Genomic DNA, 19,610 nt, shown 5'->3' on the forward strand with positions numbered 1-19,610 from the left:
AATGGACACATTCTTTCTGGTGGGCTTAGTGTGGCGAGCTGAGTCACGGTGGTCACAAGCCGAGCTAGCCAAGGTTTGAGTTTGGCTGTGAAATCTACCCTTAGTAAACAAACCAAGAAACCAACACAACCCCCCCCCCCCCCCTGCCTTCATATCCAACACTGCCTGTACTTCCAGGGAAGTCGGTATTGTTGATGGATTTTTTTTAATGTTTTCTTATCACCTTCAGTCTTAGTTTTTTCTCTCTGAATCCACACCTCACAGAGGCTCTCTCTCTGTGGTCTTGTCCTCTAGGAAGCAAATCCTGGAAGGGGTGTTCTTGGTGTGACCTCAGTTTGGAGCAAACCCCAATTTTTTCCTGGCTTTCAGGGGTAGACACTCTCAGTCCATTTCCTTGTGGGGGTTGATCTTTAATGGTCTGGGCCTTATATGGCTTCTGTCCTTTCTCCAGGGGTGGGGAGATTTTCAACTTCATTTTTCCAGTCTTAGTAGGTCTTCAATATACCTGAAGGAAGACGACCTCACCACCCTTCCTTACTGCTGTAATGTGACTTTTTGACAGGAGAAAAATCATCTGGGTAGAGCTCAGTGCCTTTCCTCTTTCCTTCATCAATGGCTGCTCCATCTACCAAGCCTGCAAAAATGACCCAAGGGTCATTTTTAGGTCTGGTGCCATGCTCCTGATCTTTCTAATGACCCCCAAGAGAGGTCAGTGAAAAAGATCCTTAAATGGTTCTAAATTCCTCTCATGACCATGACTCTATACTCTCACACTAGCTCATGCTCTGATTTTAGCCATTTGTTGAATATTTTATCTGAGCTCCTCTTACTTGCTTTCATGGTGGTACTCCACTCCTTCAAGGCTCTGCCCCAGGTACACAGGGCTTGTATCCTGTATCTGCCCAAAGGCATGTGTTTCTCCTTAGATTCCAGACTAGTTGGGTGCTTTACAAGGTCAGCTTTTGGATGAGTTTAAAAAAGAGTTGTGATTTTGTAGATTATCCACCCTTTTCTTCTTGTTTGCTTGGGAGCAACATTCTTTCCCAGTTTTCTAAAGCTTAAGTGGAAGCTGCAGATTCTACTGTATTTTTTACCAAAGCCATACCCACCACCATAAAGACCATCAAATCATAAAAGTTGGGTATCACAATGGATGTAGATATGAGGAGACACATGCCCACTGGATTGTAGAAGACCACTGATAGGTAGAAATTAGCTTGAGTAGAATGGTCACAGAGACAGACAAGAGAAAATAAATGCTAAAGAACTTTCCATAATAGTCCTTTGGAATTTATTGCAATTGTTTTTAAAGTAGTTGTGTGGCCAACTTTTGTAAATGTTGTATGGACACTTGGGAAGGCATATTAATTTTATAGTGATTAAATTAAAGTGATTAATTTTACAGATTAAAGTCTGGTTTGTAGTGATTAAAATACCTATTAAGTCTTATTAATTACATTATTAAAACTTGTGTCTATTTTTATATTCTTGAATTGTCAAAAGTATTTTATCTCCTTGCATAATTCCAACAATTTGGATATTAAACTAGCTCCTATTAATATATAATAAGGATTATTATTAATATAATCCTTAAGGATTAGTGGGATTTTTCCTTCCCCCAATTTACCATTACAAAATCTTTTTTAACACAAAGAAAAGCTCTTAAAACGAGGTATTATTTTTGTTATGTATCATTTTCTTGTAAAAAAAAATTGTAAAAAAAATACGTGCCAAAGTAAAAATAATGATTAATCTTTCAACACAACTTTATGTGTGAACTCATACCATTGTGCTTGAAATCCTTTATCTTCTGACTTCTTTCTTGAGTTCCCACATTTGAGTCATATATTTGTCAGCTGAATTAAACCTTAGAATAACTTTTCTTAAGATGACTACATGGGTGGAATATTTTTGGAGCTCTTACATACATGAAATATATTTCTGCTGCCACAACTCATAAACTCCTCTTCCATCTATAGCCATTTTATATCACTGGAAATTGGAGACTTCCAAATAGTTTCAGAAACAAAATAATAACTGATGAGAGATGGGGCTTTGATGGGGATAGTATCTATATATCTAAGAAATCAGTTCTCCTACAGCAGGAGAGAGACTATCAGGCTATTTGATTATAGCTTGGGCTCTACATCATGAATAAAAGGGGCAGTACCGTTGTTTCATTTAGGAATCTGAATGACTTTTTGTTTTCAATCTTGCTCAGACACTCTGGAGTCCAGGGTATTTCCTTCAAGAAGCTCACACTAGTTGGATTGGTATGAATGAATGATACCATTAGTTTCGGCTGTTGTTTGACTATGTTTTCTGTCTTTTTCTGGGTATTTCAATAGGAGGCTAAATAGGAGTAAATCATGTATGGACAGCTGACCTTTGATAACCTTTAAGGATATTCCTTCACTAAATAAATACTTGGATGAGGGTAAATTCTTCAATGTGGAATTTCTAGGCCAATGGTTTTAGTAGTTTTAATGTCTCTTTATATATTAGGCCCAATCACTTTCCCCAAAAGGTGACTGTCCTATTGTGATCTCCACCAGTAAATGATTGTAAGTGATAGGTTAGTTTCTTCTTTGTGTATGGGAGATTACTCCCACCTACATAGGCCTGGCTACCAGGAGAGGGTTGTTATCTAAGAAATGCCTGAACACAGGGGTTGGGGTCGTGGCTCAGTAGTAAAGCGCTTGCTTCACATCCCTGAGTTCGATCCTCAGCACCACAGTAAAAAATAAATAAATAAATAAAATAAAGGCATTGTGTCCAACGACAACTAAAAAAATAAATATTTTTCTTTTTTTTAAAAAAGGAAATGCCTAAACACAGAAACCCTCTATGGGGAGGGGTTAGAACACAGTCCCTGACAGAAGTGTGAGAAGATTTCAGACTATCAAGCCAGAGATGGAATTGGAATGTACTAGAGAAACAAAGGAAAGGAAACGAATAGGTTAAACTGCTAGGAGGTAAGAGCAGATGGGCTGAAGAAAAAAGTGGAAGTACTATGGAGATTCCACACCAGATGCTGAGATCAGAGGGGCAGAGGATAAACAGGCCAGGACAATTTTCTCATGTGAATGAAAACAGAAAAAAGCCATGACAGCTTCATGCCCTCACGGACAACCCAATGTAGTACTGAGTACTCAATACCTGTTTGCAGTATACTCACTGAGCCCTGTTCCTATTTTTGCTGATGGAATTATTCCTGTGTTTAGAGAGGAAGTCACTTTCCAAAATCAAACCAGCCAAGCCCCCCATCTTTCTCCTACAAGACTGTAAATACCAAAGGAATAGAGTTAAGATTCAAAACCAGCCATGGACAAAGGACCAATAGCTCCAAGTTGGACTTCCCAGGCCTTAAACAAAGAAAGAACCCTAATAAAAAGAACAGCTCTGGGGCTGCGTTGAAAGCTCCATTCTTATTTTAAAATGCCATTAGGGGCCAAGGAAGCTCATGCTTTTGAAACTTCTCTTGACTCCCACATCTTCAGCAGCTCTGAATTATTTGGTGGCTTAATTTACAGCAAATAGATTGAGTGTTAAGAATTTTTTAGTACCAGTGGTTTGACTCACATTTTTCCAAAAATTTCTTTTTTAAAGCCCACAGAATGGTAAGTGAATAGCTCATTATTTCCTTTTAAAAGTCCAGACTCTGTGGGTTGAACCTAACTTTTCTGCTCCTTCTGTAGTGCCAAGTTCAAATAGTTCATCCCTAAGTGCTCAGGTTGCTTGATTTTGAGTCTTTCTATTTGTACGTATAAAGTACCCAGAGCTAATTCAGAGCTGATCCAAACTGCTCCAGGAGTTTCCAAAGAAGCCCAATAACTCATTTATAACAGGACCTTAAAATGTATTCTACTATGCTGTTTTCAAAGATTTGTATGTAAGATTTCATTTAAAAATATAAAATTAGTATCTTATGAGTGCAATGGTTAATTGTATATGTCATATTGACTGAGCTATGGGGTGCCCAAATAGCTAGATATATCTATAAGGGTGATGGGACAGGTAAAGCCCTTCCCAGTGTGGGTGAGCACTGATAACCTGAGTAGCATTAAAAATGCACAGGAAGGTTGAATTTTTACTCTGATTTCTTGAGCTGGGACCTCATCTCTTGCCCTCAGTATTCCTTGTTTTAAGGTCTTTAGACTCAGACTAGATAGAGTCTATAACATGGGCTATCTGGCCCTCAGGGCTTTGAACTATGCCAAGGCTTTCCTGGTTTTCCAGTTTGCAGATGGCAGAATGTGGGACATCTGTAACCCAACAACTTATAACAAATCTCTTTCTATACAAATCTATTTATATATAATGAACATACACACATATAATCTTCTCCCTGTTCTGTTTCTCTGGAGAACTACAAAAAACACACATTGTGAGGAAGGCAGTCTATTTTATGGATGAATGCACTGGACAAAGAGTAGTAGGTGACATCCTCTCCATGATAAAAAGTGAGCTAAGAACAGAACTGAACATAGGAAGCAGAACTGACCAACTGCTTCCTCTATAAGCTCAAGTATTTTATTCATAAAAGGTGGGAAGAAATTTAGCAAAAGAATACAAAAGTGCTGAAGGGAAAGTAAGATCTCCAAGGCTTTATGTCAATTCTGCTGCTTGTACAAAACATTCCCATCTCTTCCAGGGTAGGTATGTGTCAGATCCCCAAACCTTTCAGTTAGCAACTTCTTTACTGAGCAGTCTATCAGGCATTCTTTTGAGTGAAACCAACACCTCCTGTTCTGTTTAGATGTGACTGTGGATTACCCTCCAATGATTTTGACATTAACCTTCTCACAGGAGTGTCTTGTAAGAAGTGTATTTCTAGTGGTAAGATCAGAATCCCTATTGACAGAAATCATATACAGCGTACAATGCAAAAATAAACCTCTACATTCAGCACCTTGGACAGTACTGCTGACGTTTGGAAGTCTGGGGAAAAGCTGGGACCACTCCACATGAGTGAGGTTGGAATCGTGTGGGAGAAGCTACAAAGGAACCTTAGAGCTGGGGAATAGCTCAGACAGCATGAAAACCAACCTCTTCATTTGAAAGATGCAAAAATTGAGGCCTTGAATTAATAGTAGAGTCATGAGTGGAAATGAAACTCCCTTAACCCCAATTTGATGTTATCCTTATCCTCTCAACCACCCACAGCATTGTTCTGATCCACATGAAAAGACATATACTATGGGATCCTTCCTTGAACACTATCATATAACTGGCAGTAGGAGATCTGCTTTATCTTCCTTGGAAGGAGTATTTCATGCCTACTGCCTCTCCATTCTCACTGGGGCAAACTTCTATGCTAAAGAATCATAATGCCACCGTATTCATGCCAACTACTGGTTGTTAGAATCTAATGGTGATGACAATACTAACATTGATGTTTTCATTGTGAAAAGATAATAAAATATATACATACAGCTTTATCATCTTGGTCTGCCAAATGGGAAGTTAGCTCTTTTAGGGAGCTTTGGAGAAGGAAGAGAATCAGTTCTCTCTGCATTTTATTCTGTCTATCATTCTGATATCCAGGTTTGCATTACATTTTAAAGTATGATCAGTCCATCTCCTCATTCCTTGACAGAGTCCAGAATAACATTAACCAGATTGATTTCTATTCGCTCCTCTCTGTGAGGCCATTAGACATGTGTTCTGTTGGAGCCAGGCCAGTGTGCCTTAATTAATGCCCACCAGTTATTGTGGACTGCATTCCTTCCAACTGATATTTAGTTCTTGAAAAACTGATCCTAGGCAGGGAGCAGAATGCAGATGTATGCAAATGAATCTCGATGGTGTGGATTCAGTCAAGCTGGAAGCATACAGTCACACTTGTCGGGTCTGTATCCATACAGTCATAGATAATTTGTCCCCTCCTATGCAAGCAAGAACATGTGTTCAAAAGTCCATTTCTACAGTAAAAAAGTTGTGATGCATTGAGCAATCTCATTTAATATATTAAGCTTCAACTATTTCTGAGTAAGAGATCTGCTTCTGTCCAACTTCTTGCTACTGTAAGGGAGATCCACAGAAATGACCTATATAGGCAGAAATCAGAGGCATGTTAAGTTCAAGTTTTAAAATTCAGGATAAATTAGCTTAACCTAGGTTTTATTAAATGACCTCGGCATTAAAATGTGGAATGTAATTGTGTAATCCCCAGCCCTTTTAATTTTTTTTTTAAATTTTGAGAAAGGGTCTCACTTAATTGCTTAGAGCCTTGATAAGTTACTAATACTGGTCTTGAACTTGTGTTCTTCCTACCTCAGCTTCCTGAGTTGCTGGGATTATAGGCATGCAACACCATGCCAGGCTATTAAATATATATTTTACATTGCTCATGAATTCCTATTCAACGGTACCTATTTTTCAAGGATAATCATAATGTCTCATTTCCATAAGAAAAGCCTGTTGATTCCTGTGACGTTCCTAATCATCAAAATGACACAGGAACAATAGCTTCCAACCTGCTCTCCCATAACCTCACCATTCTCTGTGAAAGGGTAAAGACTATCTTTATTCCTCTTACCCTGGGTAGGTTTTTGACTACATCAACATAGATAATGTGGTGGAAGTGTCATTGCATGATTTTCAAATGCGATTTTAGAACAGGTGATAAAACTTCTCCCTAATTCTATTTCTTTCTCATGTTCTTGCCATTGGGACTAAGCTATCGTGATGTAAGGAAGATTTAGACCGATGGGGAAAGTGTCTCAGTATGTTCTGCTTGAAAGTTCTAGGGAAGAGTCAACATCAATCCCAAATGCATGGATGAACAAGTCTTCAGGAGACTTCAGCTCTCACTCCAGAGCTATTCCAGCCACTGCAGCATGAGGACAAGGTAGCACCGCTGAGCCCTTCTCAATGAGCAGACCCAGGAGTTGAAATATGCTCTGGCATTGTTTTGACTCACTAAGATTTATGGTAGCTTGTTAGGCAGCCATAGTAACCAGGGCGGGTTATGGTATCTGAAGAGAGCTATCATAACAAAAACCCCAAATATGTGACAGTGGCTTTGAGAACAAGGGGATGGTAGAAGCAAATGACCTTTGATGGAACATTAGCAGAAGCCTGATGGACCTGAGGAGGTTTTCCGTGAGGGCTTAAGAAAACTAGAAAAGTGTTGGAAGCTTGAGGGAAAAGAAACTTCAGATGAAGTGACACGAAGTTTAGTGGCACTATCATCTGCATTTGTATAGGAAATAGAAATTTTACCAAATTACCTGGATGACTTAGCTAAGGAAATTTCCAGGCAAAATGTTAAAGACAGATGTCACCTTGCTCCAGGTTGTTTATAGGAAAACGTAAACTGAAGAAGCAAATGTCAAATATAAAGAAACGAGAACTTACTGGGTTCAAAAAATAAGATGACTTCTGTTACCAGTGTTTCCATAAGGAAAACGATGCTAAAATTAAGAAATGTTTTCTAGGCAGATCTAGAGCTGTTATCGGAAAGGTCACATACACAGCTTCATCTAAAGAGGAAACCAATATTGTGAGAAAAAAAAAACCTAAATTAAGACCTCAGAAATATTTAAGATTGTATCTCAAACTCAAAAAATACTGATCTTCCTACAATGATCTGAAGGTTATGTCTCACATATAATCTCTATTAAAGAACAGAATAAAGCAGCTGAAGGATGTTGTTTCAGAACAGTCTGACAGGAAGGTCAAAGTGGACAAGGCTTTACTTCAAAGAAATCTTTGGCCAGGCACAGTGGCACACACCTGTAATCCCAGGGGTTTGGGAGGCTGAGGCAGGAGGATCATGAGTTCAAAGCCAGCCTCAGTAAAAGCAAGGCTGCTTAGCAACTCAGTGAGACCCTGTATCTTAATAAAACACAAAATAGGGCTGGGGATGTGGCTCAGTGATCAAGTGCCCCTGACTTCAATACCTGGTTAAAAAAAGAAAAAGAAAAAAAAATTATGGCTTTTGTTTCGGTCTGATGGAGTAAATGTTAATGTAATTTAACTAGAAGGAGAAAAGTAGTATAAAATGAGAAGAACTCAACAAATTAAAAATCAGGAATAGAAAGAAAGTTCTACAACCTAATAAAAGGCATCTACAATTTTTTTTAAAAAACTATAATCTCATTCTTAGGGGTTTATGTGTGTCTCTGTGTGTGTGTGTGTGTGTGTGTGTGTGTGTGTGTGTACTTGCGCACTGCGGGTTTAACCCAGAGGCACTTTGCCACTGAGCTATGACACCAGACCTTTTTATTTTTTTTAATTTTGAGACAGGGTCTCACTAAGTTGCTTAAGGCCTCCCTAAGTTGCTGGGGCTGGCCTTGAACCAGCTCTTTTAATTTGGAGAAACTTTTAATATGATCCTGAAATTCATATGGAAATTCAAGAGACCAAGAAAAGTCAAAATAATCTTGAAAAACAAAACAACTTGTAAGACTCACACACTCCAATTTCAAACTTCCCACAAAGATACAGTAATAAAGGCAACATACTGAATGTTTGTGGCACAAGGATAATATATAGATCAATGGGATAGAGTTGAAAGTCTAGACATTAAATCTTTGCCTTTATGGTTAATAAAAATATAGGGAAAAGAGTAGTTTTTGTTTTTCACAAATGGTCAAATGGTGTTAGGACAACTGGGTATTATAAGTAAAAATATACAATACACAAGAATTCCCTTACAATGGAACTTAGGCATAAAATTAAGAGCTAAAAATACAAAACTGTTATAAAAAAAACAGGAATAATTTTTTGACATTGTTGAGCTTTTAGGTTGAACACCAAAGGCAAAATCAACAAAAGAAAAGAAAATTGATAAAGCATGTTTTATGAAAATTAAAACTTGTGCTATAAACAATGTCATCTAGAAAGTGAAAAGACAACCCATGCAATTAGATAATGTTTGCAAGCGATATATCTGATAAAGGACTTTGTATCCAGAATATGTAAAAAGTGGTGTGACTCATCAATAAAAGATGAATAACTCAGTTTTAAAATAGGCAAAGAGTTTAAGTAGATACTTCTCCATAGAGACACAAAGGGTCAAAAAGAACATAAATATATACTGAACATTATTAGCCCTTGGGAAATGTGGTATATCAATCCAATGGAATTTTATTTGGTAATAAAAAGAATGAAATATGAATATATGTTACAATCTGAATGAAGTATGAAAACAGTATACCACGTGAAAGAAACTGCATGCTAAACAACACATATTGTATAATTTCACTTACATAAAATGTCCAGGGCAAACAAGTTTCTAGGGACAGAGCATTAATTATTATTTACCTAGTGATTGGAAATATCAGGCCAGGAATAAATGCTAATGGATTCAGGGTTCCTACTTATTTAATGAAGTACTTTAAAATTGCTTGTGCCAAGATTATAAAACTCTGAATATATTCAAACACTTAATTGTACACTTTAATGGGTAAATTCTATGGTATGTATGTGAAGTATACTTCAATAAAATATTTTTTTCTTTTTTTAACAAAACAGATCATTTCAAGTTTATGAAAGAAAAGGAAAGGATGAGAAACTGTCACAGTTGGAAAAAACTAAACCAAAATGATGACTTAATGCAGTGTGATCTCCTGGACTGGATCTTGAAATTTTAGGACACTAATAGAAATAGACCCTTGAATAAAGTCTATAGTTTATATTTTAAAGAATGTAAAGTTTTTGAGAAGAGGATTTTGGCCTCTGGAACTCCTGCAGAGAAGATCCAGCCACTTTTTATGGAAGTGGGAAGGAAGACACAGAGGGCAGAAGCAAGAGCTCAAAGGGCAGAGTCAAGAGCAGTATGGAAATATTCCCAGGAAGCAGAACAAAACCCTCCTGAAGGATTAGCAAGGACTTCAGATCTGCAACGGACTAGTGCATATTGGATGCTCCCAGTTTTCCCACTTTATGAATGGCAGATCCATTATGAGTGGGTAAATGCTTGACACACAACTTAGGTTAGGTGTGTAGGGTTCAGATAACTCGTGTCTTTAGTTCCCAGGTCTTCATATGATATTCTACTCAAACCTCTGTACTTGAGGATTGTACCTTAAGAGCCCTCTGTCTTCATACATCTGACTTAGATGGACAAGATTCTAGAATCCGAATATGATACTGATATGGAGAGCCTGGAAGAAGTGTTGAGTATTCCATATGTAGGAAGAAGAAGAATTAGACCAGATGACAATTATGGCAGAATGTATTTTTTTAAAAATAGTCACAGCAAATGTTTCAACCTTATATATTCACTGAGAGCTTTGCCATTCCTAGAGAATTGGGCTGTTTCCCCTGAGCAGAGTTGTAACAATGCTGACAATAGAAGGTGATGCAGTAGGACTTCTTTGGCTAGGTAGAAATAGTGACAGAGCTTCCACCTGGATTTTCTTCTCTTGGATATTTCCTGGAATTGGAATATGGCATTATGGAGCCCAGGCATTCTGTGGTAAGATAGCCCAGGCCACGTGGAAAGGTCATGTGTAATTATTGCCTTTATTGTCTCCAGTAGCCGCTGTGAGATGTTCAAGGGAGTGAAAGAAAATTCCACTACATCTTCAACTGATGCTGAACTGAACAGAAATGAATGGTCCCTGACAAGCCCTGTCCTAACTAAATGACATTTAATAAAAATAATTAATATTTTGCCTTTGAGCAAAATAAATAATGTTATTGTTTTAAGGCATTATGTTTCGGGGGTTGTTTGTTATACTGGGATTCCGGGATATTATATAATTAGACTGAGAACAATCCGAATGGCAAAGATTTCTCTGTATCTAACTTACAGCACTTTAAAACAAGAAAAGAAATGAATTTCCATTTACACACAAAAATACACAGATCTCAAATTGTCCATGAATATAACTTTTGATAATTTAATATACCCCTGTAATCACATCTTAGAAGAAGAATTAGAATATTTCTGTTGCCAGAGTTTCTCTCACCTTCCTGATAGGAAGTGATAGCCCACAACCTTCCTGCCACCACCACCACCCAGGGTGGCAAACCCCTTTCTAACTCTTCATTCAGTCACATCGAGTTGGTGAGAAATATGGAAACTGGGAGTATTTAGAGCATGAAAATCAGCCAATGCTACAAATCAGGACTTTTAACCTCTTTACTTGAGCTGGTAGTTAAACATATAACAGGCACTGTGGCTCCTCCCCACTTCAAGTCAATTCCTCCATTTCCTGTAGGCAGAACACTTTCCCATTTATTTTACTCCAGTTGGTTTTTATCTGTTTTTGGATTTCTTACAGTGGGCTCTTACGGTGTGTATGTCTGCCTTCTTTTGCTTAAAATAAAATGTGGGACTTGAATCGTGTTATTGTATGTATTAGGATTCACTCCTTTTTTAACTGATAAATAAATAGTATTCATTGTATGAACAATTTTATTACCTTTCCTCTTATTCACAGACATTGGCATTGCTTTCAATATTAGACAATTATGAATAAAACTTCTATGATATTAAGCCTTTCTGGAGACACATTTTTAATTTTCTGGAGTAATCATATAGGAATTGGCTATTGGGTCCTGTAATAGATGTTTGCTTAACATCTAAGAAAAAAAAATCTGTTAATCAATGTGGCTGTAGCATTTTTACTTTGTCATGAGCACTATACCAGGGTTCAACTTTGAGTAGTTATTCCTTATACTTTCCAAAATTTGGTGTTATTTGAATTTTTTATGTTAGACACACAGGGGACACACAATGGTGTTTTGATTTGATTTCAGTTTATGTATCCCTGATAACTAATGACAGTGAGTTAGTTTTTAAGTGATCAATCTTGTAATCTGGACTTGGAAAGTGTGCAAATACTTTGCCTACTTTTTAATTATTATTTTTATTTATATATGACAACAGATGCATTAAAATTCTTATTATACATTATACATATAGAGTATGCTCTATACCTCTGGTTGTATACACAGTATATTCACACCAATTTGTATCTTCATACCTGTACTTTGGATAATATTGATCATCACATTCCAACATCATTAATAAACCCATGCCACCTCCCTTCCCCTCCAACCCCTCTGCCCTATCTAGTGTTAATCTATTTCTCCCATGCTCCCTTTCCCTATCCCACTATGAATCAGCCTCCTTTTATCAAAGAAAATATTCGGCATTTGGCTTTTTGGGATTGGCTAACTTCACTTAGCATTATCTTCTCTAACTCAATCCTTTTACCTGCAAATGCCATGATTTTATACTCTTTTATTGCTGAGTAATATTCCATTGTGTAAATATGCCACACCTTTTATTTTTTTATTCTCATCTATTGAAGGTCGTCTAGGTTTTAGTTAGGTTGTTTGCGTTCTTATTATTCATTTGTAACAGGTTGGGAATATTCATATATTCCTTATGCAATTCCTTTGTCCCATCCATTCATGCATGCACCCATCCATCTATCCATCCATCTGCCTATCAACATTTGTTCCAATCGATGGCTTGCCTATTTTTTTTTTTTTCATGTTCTGCAAAAAGAAAAGTATTTTACCTTCAAGGTAACCAAGATATTTCCTAATGTTTTCTTTTAGAAGCTTGAGGTTCTAGCTAATTTTAGAATTTGTTATTCATTTTTAATTAATGTTAGTGTTTGGAGTAAGTAGCACAGGGATTGAATTTGATATATACCTTTGTCCACTTGTACAGCACCATTTAAACTTAACTTTGACTTCTTAGTATAAATGCTTTCCCTTCCCCCATTGAATTGACCTAGAATTTGGTTGAAAAAACGATTGATTTTATATATGTGGGTCTATTTTGGGCCTTCTGTATTTGTTCTATTGATCTATTTGTCTGTCTTTGTGGCACTACCCCCATCATCTTTATTGGAACTTTATAGATATTCTTGAGTCAGGTAGTGTGAGTCTTACAGCTTTCTTCTTATTGTTCATGATTGTTTTGGCTTTCCTAGATAACTTTAAATTTTCATATAAATTATAGAAACAGCTTGTCAATTTTGTCAAAATAGCCTGATATTTTTTATTCAGATTGTGTTAAATCTGTTGATAAACATGGGGAGAATGGACTACAATATGAAGTCTCTCAAATATGGTATATCTTTCAATTTATTTATGTCCTTAAATTTATTTTTCTCAGCACTACTTTTAGTTTCCAGTGAAGATTTATTTATATATTTCTGGGTAGATTGTTTGATTTATTCCTTTGTCTATGATTTTCTTAGGCTATTGTAAATGATATATTCTTATGTACTCTCTGATTGTGGAGAGAAAAAAAGTTTAGTATTTTACCATTAAGAGAGATGCTAGATATATGTATTTCCCAGCTAGGCTTTAACAGATTGTGAAAGTTCTTTTCTATTCCTAATTTTTTTCAAGTTATCATTATAAGTGTGTTCTGACTTATACCTATATTTTCCTGTGTCTACTAAAACACATGATTTTCCTTGTCTATTCTGTTAATATTGGGAATTACATTGATTGATTTTTCCTGATACATTAACTTATAAACCTCACTTGTTCAGGGGCTATAATCTGTTTATTTACTTATGGATAACATTTGCTATATTTTCTTAAGAATTTTTATTTCTTTTCCTTGAGCTCTCCGTTTTCTTCTTCGCAATGTCCTTGTCAGGTATCGATGTTAGGTTTGTGCTGGATTCATAAAAGAAATTAGAAAGTATTCCTTCCTTCTCTGTTTCTTGACTCCGTGTAAGATTGGAATTCTCCTTTAAATGTTGAGTGTCTTCTGTGGGAATCTTTGTATTAGAAACTGAGCTATCTTAAGAGATATAGTGCTACTTTAATTGTTTATTTCCCTTTTTCTAGTTATTTAAATGGAAGTTGTAATTTAATTTGTTACGAGAATATAGACATAAAATTGTACCTGATATCTGATTATTGACTTTTGGCTTTGTAGTGATATCCTCAATATTGGTAATTTGTGGGGCCTTTTTTTGTAAGTCTTTCGTAAAGCTTATAAGTTTTTAAATCTCTCAAATGGACAAACTTTTGAATATCTTTATTTTCTCTATTTGTCTTTTATTGAATTTCATATAAAAGTGATCATTTAATATTCATTCTACTTTCAGAAAATATGAGTATTAGATTTATCCATCCTGTTGCTGGTATTCCTTTTCTTTGTATACATTTTCCATATAGGACATTGAGATTGTTTTCTAGTTTGGAGATTCCTTTAGAGTGGAAATCATGTGTTTTATTTTATTTTCATATAATTTTTTTTAAAAAGCAGACATTTTTCCTAAGCAGTTGTACCATTAAATATTATTGTAAGTAATGCTTAATCTTTGAAGAAACTATAAAATGTTTAAAAGTGATTGTACCATTTAACATCGTATTAGAAGTAAATGGGGGTTCTATTTACTCCATGCCCACACCAAGACTTGTATGATAAAACCATTGTTATTGGCATTCTAAAAAGAATATAGGGACACCTCATTTTTCATTTCATGTTCTCTAAGTATTAATGATATCAAGTGTTTTTTTGTTTGTTTGTTCCATTTGGACTTAGTAGTCATTTGTGTCTCTTCTTTGAGAAATATTTATTCAACTCTTTTGCTCACTCTTCATCTTATTATTCTCTAATTATGGACTGTAAGAGCTCTTATATATTTCATATTATTATTCCTGTTTCAGATACATATTTTGGAAATATTTTCTTCCAGACTGTGGCTTGCCTTTTAATTTTAGCAATAGTGACTTTGGGAGCAATATTTAAAATTTAATGAACTCTATTTTGAATTTTTTGTTAATAGTGCATGCTTTTTGAGTGTTACTTTAGAAATATTTGCCAAACAAGGTCATTTGGACTTTCTCACTGCTTCTAGATTTATATTTTTAACTCTCCTATTCAATCGATTAACTTTTTTAAGTTCATTATTATATTTTGTGGTACACAAGATTGAAGTTTATCCCAATGTGGCTATCTTATTGTTTCACAACCACACTTTTAAGAGACTGGCTTTTCTACTTTGAATTTTCTTGGCAGATTTGTTGAGAACCAATAGACAACTTACATGGAGTTTGTTATTTGACTCTTTTTTTTTTTTTAATTTTTGTCCTCTCGTCAAGAAATGAGACAGGTATGTTGAAAGCTCCTACTGTGATAGATATGTCATTTTTTCAGTTTATTAATATTTGCTTTATTAATTTTCAAGTTACTTTATTGGATATGAACAAATATAGAATTTTTATATCACACTGATTAGTTTACTGTGCTTAAAAATTACACAATAGAGACCATCTTTACCTTCAATAATGCATTCTTCTCAAAGTTTGTTCTGCCTTGTTAATCTTATGGCCCCAAATTTTTTTAAGGGGGGATTAGCATTGTCTATATAATATAATATGATTTTTGACCATTTTATGCCTGAAAATCTTTAAAAAAATTTTTTAATTTATTCTGATTTGTTATACATGATGGCAGAATGCAATTCATTTCACATTACACATACAGAACACAATTTTTCAAAACACTGGTTGTACACCAAGTATTTTCACACCATTCGTGTCTTATACATGTACTTAGGGTAATGATGTCTAATTCATTCCACTATCATTCCTCTTGCCCCCTCCTTTCCCCCCCTCCCCTTTACCCTATCTAAAGTTCCTCCATTCCTTCCATGTTTCCCCCGCAATCGCCAGAGTGCATCTGCATCCTCATATCATTGAAAACATTCGGCCTTTGATTTTGGGGGATTGGCTTTCTTCCCTTAGCATTATATTCTTCAACTTCATCCATTTACCTGCAAATTCCATGATTTTATTCTCTTTTAATGCTGCATAATGTTCCATTGTGTATATATACCAAAGTTTCCCTATTCATTCATCTACTGAAGGGCATCCAGGTTGGTCCCATAATTTAGCTATTGGGAATTGTGCTACTATAAACATTAATATGACTGAGTCCCTGTAGTATGCTGTTTTTAAGTCCTTTGGGTATAAAGGAAAGGGATAGCTGGATAAAATAGTGGTTCCATTCCAAGTTATCCAAGAAATCTCCATATTGCTTTCCAGATTGGCTGCACCAATTTGCAGTTCCACCAACAGTACATGAGTGTGCCTTTTCCCCACATCCTTGCCAACACTTATTGTTGTTTGTATTCTTAATCTGCCATTCTGACTGGAGTGAGATGAAATCTTAGTTTTGATTTGCATTTCTCTGATTGCTAGCGATGTTGACCATTTTTTCATATGTTTGTTGATGGAGTGTATACCCTCTTCTGAGAAGTGTCTGTTAGGTCTTTGGCCCATTTATTGATTGGGTTATTTGTTTTTTTGGTGTTAAGGTTTTTGAGTGTTTTATATATCCTAGAGATTAGTGCTCAATCTGATGTGTGAGGGGTAAAGATTTGCTCCCAAGTGGTAGGCTTTCTACTCACCTCACAGATTGTTTCTTTTGCTGAGAAGAAACTTTTTAATTTGAATCCATCCCATTTATTGATGCTTGATTTTAATTCTTGCACCAAAGGAGTCTTATTAAGAAAGTTGAGGCCTAATATGACATGATGGAGATTTGAGCCTACTTTTTTTTTTCTACTAGATGTAGAGTCTCTGGTTTAATTCCTAGGTCTTTGATCAACTTTGAGTTGAGTTTTATGCATGGTGATAGATAGACAATTAATTTCATTTTGTTACATGTGGAGTTCCAGTTTTCCAAGCACCATTTGTTGAAGAGACTATCTTTTCTCCAATGTACGTTTTTGGCGACTTTGCCTAATATAAGATAACTGAAGTTATGTGGGTTAGCCTTTGTGTCCTCTATTCTGTACCATTGGTCTACAGGTCTATTTTGGTGCCAATTATATATTGTATAGCTGTTCTATACTATTGCTCTATAGTATAGTTTTAGGTCTGGAATAGTAACGCCATCAGCTTCATTCTTCTTGCTAAGGATTACTTTGACTATTCTGGATCTCTTATTTTTCCAGATGAATTTCATGATTGCCTTTTCTCTTTCTATAAAGAATGCCATTGGAATTTTGATTGGGATTGCACTGCATTTGTATAGTGCTTTTGGTAGGATGGTCATTTTGACAATATTAATTCTGTCTATCCAAGAACAAGGTAGATATTTCCATGTTCTATGATCTTCTTTAATTTTTTTCTTTAGCATGCTGTATTTTTTTTTGAGGCTATTGTAAATTGGGTGGTTTTCCTAGTTTCACTTTCAGTGGATTTGTCACTAATGTACAGAAATGCCTTTGATTTATGGGTGTTGATTTTATATCCAGCTACTTTGCTGAATTCATTTATTAGTTTTAGGAGATTTCTGGTGGAATGCTTTGGGCCTTCTAGGTATAGAATCATATTGTCTGCAAATAGCGATAATTTGAGTTCTTGTCCTATCCGCATCCCTTTAATTTCTTTTGTCTGATTGTTCTGGCTAGAGTTTCAAGAACTATGTTAAATAGAAATGGTGACAGAGGGTATCCCTGTCTTGTTCCAGTTTTTAGAAGGAATGTTTTCAATTTTTCCCATTTAGAATGATGTTGGCCTGGAGCTTAGCAAACCTGTTGGCCTTTACAGTGTTGAGGCATGTTCCTGTTATCCCTAGTTTTTCAAGCATTTTGAACATGAAGGGATACTGTATTTTATCAAATGCTTTCTCAGCAACTATTGAGATGATAATTTTATTTTTATCTTTTAGTCTATTGATGTGATGAATTACATTTATTGAGTCCTCTTGGCACTGCCTTCATAGTGTTGCAGAGATTTATATATGCTGTATTGCTATTCTCATTTACTTCTAAGAATTTTTTAATCTCCTCCTGGATATCTTTTACAACCCATTGTTCACTCAATAGCATATTATTTAGTCTCCAGATGTTGGAGTAGCTATTATTTTTTATTTTATTATTGATTTCTAATTTCATTCCTTTGTGGTCTGAGAGAATTCAGAGTAGTATCTCTACTTCTCTGTATTTACTAATAATTGCATTGTGGCATATCATATGGTCTATTTTAGAGAAGGATCCATGTGCTGCTGAGAAGAAAGTATATTCACTTGTTGATGGATAATATACTCTCTATATATATGTCAGTTAAGTCTAAGTTATTAATTGTACTATTGAGTTCTATAGTTTCTTTGTTTAGCTTTTGTTTGGAAGATCTATTATTGGTGAAAGAGGTGTATTAAAGTCACCCATAATTATTGTGTTGTGATGTATTTTACTCTTGAACTTGAGAAGAGTTTGATTGATGAACATAGATGCTCCATTGTTTGTGACATAGATATTTATAACTATTATGTGTTGCTGATGTATGGTTCCATTAAACAGTATGAAATGTCCTTTTGATTAACTTTGGCTTGAAGTCTACTTTATTTGATATGAGGATGGAAAACCCTGCTTGCTTATGTAGGCCATGTGAATGGTGTATTTTATCCCAACCTTTCACCTTCAGTCTGTGGGCATCTTTTCCTATGAGTCTCTTGAAGTTTCATTTTGTTGCATATGGATTTCCAGTTTTCCTAGCACCATTTGTTGGAGATGCTATCCTTTCTCCATTTCATGTTTTTAGCCCCTTTATCAAATATAAGATAGTTGTAGTTTTGTGGATTGGTTTCTGTGTCCTCAATTCTGTACCATTGGTCCATCCGCCTGTTTTGATACCAGTACCATGCTGTTTTTGTTACTATTGCTCTGTAGTATAGTTTGAAATCTGGTATCGCTATACCGCCTGATTCACACTTCGTGCTTAGAGTTGTTTTTGCTATTCTGGGTCTTTTATTTTTCCATATGAATTTCATAATTGCTTTATCTATTTCTACAAGAAATGCCGTTGGGATTTTGATTGGCATTGCATTAAACCTATAGAGAACTTTTGGTAATATCGCCATTTTGATAATGTTAGTTCTGCCTATCCATGAACAGGGTATATTTTTCCATCTTCTAAGATCTTCTTCTACTTCTCTCTTTAGGGTTCTGTAGTTTTCATTGTATAAATCTTTCACCTCTTTTGTTAGGTTGATTCCCAAGTATTTTATTTTTTTTGAGGATATTGTGAATGGAGTGTTTTTCCTCATTTCCGTTTCAGAAGTTTTGTCGCTGATATACAGAAATGCCTTTGATTTATGCGTGTTGATTTTATGAACGTCACAGCACCATTATTTGGTGCATAAATATCGATAATTGTTATATCTTGTTGGTGAATGGTTCCTTTTAACAGTATATAATGTCCTTCCTTATCCCTTTTGATTAACTTAGTCTTGAAGTCGATTTTATTTGATATGAGGATGGCCACACCTGCTTGCTTGCGTTGTATATTTTTTCCCAACCTTTCACCTTCAGCCTGTGTATGTCTTTTCCAGTCAGATGTGTCTCCTGGAGGCAACATATTGTTGGATTTGTTTTTTTAATCCATGTTACCAGCCTATGTCGCTTTATTGGAGATTTTAAGCCATTAACATTTAGAGTTACTATTGATATATGGTTTGTACTTCCAGCCATGTTTGATTATTTATCTCTCATTTTTTTTTAATTTAGTTTGTTTCACCATGATTAGCTTTCCCCCCGCCGTCTGTCTTTACTGAGGTACTTCCCACTGTTGGCTTTGGTTATTGTTTCTCATTTCTTCCTCGTGTAGTGTTTTGCTCAAAATGCTTTGCAATGCTGGTTTTCTGGCTGCATATTCTT

Source organism: Spermophilus citellus (assembly GCF_964194105.1).
Source record: "Spermophilus citellus genome assembly, chromosome: 6".
Taxonomy (NCBI): domain Eukaryota; kingdom Metazoa; phylum Chordata; class Mammalia; order Rodentia; family Sciuridae; genus Spermophilus; species Spermophilus citellus.